The following is a 6,375-nucleotide window of genomic DNA, read 5'->3' as shown; positions in this document are numbered from 1 at the left end:
TCTTCCCAACTCCCAGGATATCTTCTTACAGCTACTTACTAATCCACCATTCAATCATGAATTTGTCCTTCCTCAAATGTACAAGATGCACTTTCAATTACAGTACTCTGAAAAACAAAACAGGTAAAGTATAAGTAGTTTGACCTGAGACTTGGTTAAGATAAGCATTAACTGACTTGGTCAAGATAAAAATATTTTGTTTCACTTTAACACTTGTTTTATACTCAACAGGAAGTTCCTTCATACTCTGTTACGCTGAAAACATTCAGCAAACAGAGGGCATACAGAGAAGAATAGAGCAAAACAAGTAATAGGGCACCTACTTTTCCCTCATATTCACAGGCAAGTTCTGTATCACAAAGTCAACTACATACAAGAAGGAAAGCTTTTTAAAAACCACTGAGCTTAGTACAGGGAAGAATGACTACTAGCTTAGAAGAAACTGTGCTACCTTCACCAGATGTAAAGCACAAACTATTCCCATTTATTAGAAACAAAACAACTTCACACATGCATAGCAGAATAACTTTGCTTCATAGAAGTTAGAAAAGTCTGCTGAAAAAATCCAACACACAAAAAGGTATCAAAAACACTGATTCCACTGCAATGTTAGATCAGCACTGGTCTTCCCTCTTATTTCAGTTTTGGAACCTGCCATCAATTTTCATACTGGGGTTAAAAACAAAGGAATGCCCCTAACTAGTGACACAGCTGAGGGCAAAAGCGTACATTATGCTCATGCCTTACTGATAAGGCAACATACAAGGACATGCCCTGAGGTGTGTTAAAACTGTTACACAGAAAAATGCATTTGGATCTAATAACCCTTGCCAATTTTTCCACGAATCACACCCATTAACTTCTAGGTATATTAAAGCAACACAGAGGAATACTCCCAGGAAAAAACAGCAACAGGGAGACAAACATTCAGTAATTTGCAGTTTTTAAAAAGATCCGTACTATGTTTTGAAGAGCTAACTTAGACATTCACAGTCAGAAATTTGTAAGAATTTGTGAAAATGAAGTTAAAAATTCTACAGAACTTACTAAGTTTTTCCATGTTTCACCTCTTCCGGAAATCTACCAGCATATACACAACAAAAATGATACCAAGGCAACACAACTGAACTTCTAAAAAGCACTTGAAGACGCAATAAGAAGCAATTAGCTTAACTACTTTACTAGAACACAGCATAAGGATTTTTTTTCTACTGAACTCGAAAGCATTTTACTATGAATTAAAATATTTTAGTACAGAAGCATCACTGATTATGAAAACAAACTCTGAATTCAGAGCACTGCTGTGATATACTACCATATTCAGTCTCACAGGCACTGCATAAGCATAAAAGAGAGATTCAATTTTTTTCTCCAGAGGAGCTGTTAGTTGAGAATCAACTGTAATCTAGTATTATATTATTGTACTTTAAAAACACAAAACCAACTAAACAATCCCCTCAACTAGAAAAAAAACCAAACAAACAAAAAACCCAAAACAAAAACCATAAACCAAAGACCACCACCCTCCCAAAACCACAAACTGTGAAAATTCTTCAGATTTAGGAACTAACATACCCTTTTGCAGTAAGCCATTGATTGACCTGTTATTCAAGAACATGTAAATATTTTGTAACACCTATGTGTATAACATACTTCCCCCCTCCCCAAATTTCCAATTCATGGCAAAAATATAAAGTACTATACAGGTATTCCAATTTCACTGGTTGTTAAATAGCTATGTTTACAAAGATAACTAAAACACCACAAAAGTTGTGGTTTTCTACCAGTTAACTGTTTTTTATGGTATATCCCCAATCATTACTACATCACAAATAGGAAGTCATACCTCTAAAAAGGAAAATTACTTCTAATCCTTTTAAAGTCACAATTAATTTGCTAGCACTTCATTAAGTGTTTCACTGCTCTCTGAACCTAAGGACACAAGACTACTTAAGTCAAAATCTTATTCATCAGTTCAAACTCATTTTCTAGAAGCTAAGCCAGTAACTGTCACTAATTCAGTGAAAGCAAATGAAGCTTGAATTTTCCTAAAACTAGCATTCTGAACTCAATTTACATTTCAGTTTCATACTGACAGTTCTGAAGATATTAATAAGGAGGGATAAAACCTGATTTTCTGAAAATAAACTGAGGTACTTCGAGAACATCTTGATTTTTAAAGTGTAAGTCTCACCTGATTAAAAATAAACAAAACTCCATAAAACTTCAGAGTCTTAAATATGAATGAAGGACAAAACAACACATTTAATGCCATCATGCAAATATCTTAAACTCTTAATATGGAAAATCATCAAGAAAAAAATGCAAAACCTTTTATTACAAGTCTCAAAGAATGTCATGTTCCACAAAAAAATGGAAAAGAAGTTTTTAACATGCTTCTGATGCACTCAGTAGCAATAAGCTATACTGTTAAGGAAGAGCAGACTTCTTGTTTGGATGTATATAAGATGACTTATAAAACAATCAGCTTTTAGGGTAATTCTGTTGATAGCAGCAGATATAGCAAAACCACCACAAATAGCTTTTTCTGTATTCAAACTGGCACATGCAAAACAAGTTATACTAGTCTTTACAGACTGCCAGTTACTGTCAGAAGAGAAGTGCCCCTTCCCACCACTTAGGTACCTATTTCCCCAACACCTGACAGCACAGGTCACCAGCAGCACAGCTGCAGGTTTCACTTAAAGACAGGCATTCTTTTGACTTGTCATCAGCTGCAACTTACTCACCAGCCCAGGTGTTTTGCTTATTTGTTTTTACAAACCTTCCTAGATCACAGCACACTTACAAAAAAACACAATGTGGAAATAAGATTACTTTTTTGTCTGATAGTGTTCTAATTATTGTGGAGTGATTCACAGAAGGTTAAGTGTTACACTAAAAAAGCAAGCCCTACAAACTGTCAATCATACCAGTTTTAATAAGAATAGTACAATCATACTATCACAGTAGGAAGACTCAATATTAAGACAGAAAAAATAAAGCTGTGTTAAAAAATTATTTTTGCAGTATAAAGGCAAAGGGAGGAAAAACCGGCATGCAGAGACTTCAGCTTTCACTCTGACCCAGCTTAAACCCTGCTATAAATTCAGTTTAGAAACATTAAAATGTTTTTATTTGAGCTTTTAACTCCATGAAAGTAAGTGTAATCACCTAAAACAATTTTCTTGCTTAACTTTCAGTTAACATTCATGCTTGTTTTTCCACCAAATTACCTGCGTTTCACTGCAACACACAGCACAATGTTGCTTACTGCATTCTAGTGGGAGTTTCATGACCCTACTATCCATGGAAGAGGAATGTTAGTAGCACAAAAACATAGTTGTGATAATTAATGCTAATGGCACCAAAACAACAAAGTTATGTGCTTCACTCCTACATAGCATATCTGAATTTTACTATTGTGAATACACAATAAAAACCAGAAGGAAACAGTTTCAGAACATTTGCTGACACGTTGCTTTAGGGGTAAAAGTTTGGAAGGAGAAGCAGCGTAATAGCGTGTGTTGCTTCTATCTCTTAGATACAGAACTGCAAATTCATATTATACAACCTCTATGTTAACTACAGGCTCACACCTTCTCAGGAGGTCTGTTCCTGCTTTCACAGCTACCAGTGAGCAGGCTTTCTGGCACCACCTGGTGGACTCCAACTTTCTCACTTTGATACCCAAAACATTTCTCTTCCATGCAACCCCCCCACTGTACATTTACAACAGTAGATGTTCAGTGAAGGGATAGCACGTCACAACCCATCACAAGACTGTTTTCTGGAAGGACCTTCTGAAATGAAATGCATCAGCTGAAGAGATTCCTTAGCAAGTAGGATTTTGATTTCTGTAACTCAGCTTGGAACCACTGGTATATGTCTCAGTTGAAGTAGTACCATGGTTTCAGCACTAACAAGTTGGATGAAGCATGAATTGTTATTTAGGCTCCCTAATTCTTACCATAAGAACAGAAAGAATCATCCTACTCAAGTCTTCTGCACACACCCCCCAAAGGCAATCAATGTTAAAATATCTCCTAAATAATAGGAGGAATAAAAATATATGCCCAGCTTTAGTTTATGTTACTTTTTTTTCCCCTTCCACAATAAAAAAAAAAAATACACTTTCCTGTGGTGCAAGAATTCAGCCACTCAAATTTCAAATTTGTTTTCAAGTACCCTACAGTCTCAACCAGCATATTTGTTATTAAGAACTTTTTTTACCCTATCAATAGAATGTTGTGTGGGTAGTAACATCTGATGTCTGAGAAGAAAGACTACAGTATGTAAATTCTGAACATAGAAGTGATTTACAGCTGACAATCATGAACAGCAATACATTTCAATTATGGATTTATGAGCTGAAAGACTCCAGATGAAGTCCCCTATGACAGCCTCTGCAGTTTTTCCTCTATCCAGAGATGTGTTGTTGTTTGTGTACAGTTGTATAGAAACAAGCAGCACTGGCATGCAACTATGTGCTCATATATACAAACACACACACAGACAAATGCATGTCCATTTGATTTGATGGAGCTTTGAGCAACCTGATCTAATTGAAGATGTCCCTGCCCATGGCAGGGGGGTTGGACTAGATGATCTTTAAAGGTGCCTTCCAGAACAAACCACTCTGTAATTCTATGGTCGAACTAAGAACATAAATAAAATTTTAAGTTGCCTTCACACTACAATGCCAGTGATGCAACTGCAGATTATTTGGCAGAACACTGAAAGAATCTAAAACTTGTGCAAACTATCTCTATAGGGTGTCTATTCAAGTGACTTTTGTTGAGAATGGGACTGCAAATACTGTACAGTTTCTACTGAAAAGGAAGCAGCACTTGCATACACTTGAATTCTAAGGATCAGACTACAATACTTTATGATGATTCTGGAATTGAATAAAAGTGTTTTTAATCTTTCAGCAAACTCCTGTATTTTAACTTTGTGTTAACAATACAGAATGCAAGAAAAAGTACACTGCAGTTTCTAGTTATAATTATTAAAATATTTTAGCATAAACAAATGGACCGACTATTTACCACAAATACAGAGCAAAACCCAGTTTGCTGCTAAGTTCTGAAGATAAGAACTTCATATTATAGCGTAAAACCAGGGAAGCTGACATAATTTAGGAATGCTAAAAAACTGAAAACTAAAAAAACAACTATTAACAGTAATACTATTTTGAAGAATTACGCCGATGGTTCAGAATTAGGTAGGTAGCTTTACAAAGGATATTAATCTTTCACACGCCTTCTATCTCAGGCAGCAGTTTGAAGAGCTTTTGTCTAAACCATCTTTCAGCACATGGCCTTACCATAGTTCTACTAAAGCTAGAAAAAACACTGCAGGTGAAATGTGAATTTTTTTTTTTAAAATTAACTTCATTAACTTGAAGCATTTAGTTTTACAAGAACATGGGTAAAAGGTAACTCTCAAAGACTGCATTCAAAATTCTTACACACAAAAAACCCCAATAAATAAAAGAACAGCCAGAAAGAAATCCTGATAATATAATTTCCCATGTTCCTTATCCATGCTTGTTTTTTCCCTCTTGAATTATCAAAATGTAGCCGTTACCAAGACAACAGTATAGTTTGCTCTTTACTTCCATTGCATTTTCCTCATGACATATATCATTAAAGCAGTCCCACTTAATCCAGATTAGCATTTAAGAGCTGATACTTTTGCAACAGATGTAATTTGAAATAAACTCTGACAGTATATGATTCGGACACTTTGTAAAGGCAGCAGTAAGAACTTCATTAGAGACAATACTATAAAACAGTATTTTAAACAAACTTGCTTATCTTTTTACATTTCAGGGACCTAATGACCACCCTCCCGCCATCAGTGTCATCTTGCAAGTCTAATTTTCAGAACTCCCACACTACGTTCTAAATTGTAATAAAAGCATCAGTAAAGAGTGCTGGAGAGCATGTCAGAATGCACCTATTTCTGATTTAAAACAAAAAAAAAAGTTACAGGTTAAGTGCTAAAAAGATGTTATTTCCTCCAAAAACATAAAATAATTTTTAGCCTTGCCTGCACTACCCTTATGCTTACATAAATAGTTACTGTGGGAGATGCAAGGTACAGAAGTGTGCTCTTGTCGCATTAGAATAGTCATCCATCAATAGCCTGGAATGCAAAAAAACCCACAACCCACCACAAAACCAAAAACAAGGAGGATTTTTCACTTGTTACAGAAAAACACCAAACAAAAAAACCCAAAACCCAGAATACTCACTTTCAACATTACCATCCTGGACAACTACTCTACATTACAGGAAGAACATCATATATACTGTTTGGACATAGCTTGCTGGCATCTTCTTGAAAAGCCCTGGATTACTTGGAGAC

This window comes from Phaethon aethereus, assembly GCF_964289735.1.
Source record: "Phaethon aethereus genome assembly, chromosome: Z".
Lineage (NCBI taxonomy): Eukaryota > Metazoa > Chordata > Aves > Phaethontiformes > Phaethontidae > Phaethon > Phaethon aethereus.
Note: the sequence above shows the minus strand (reverse complement) of the source record.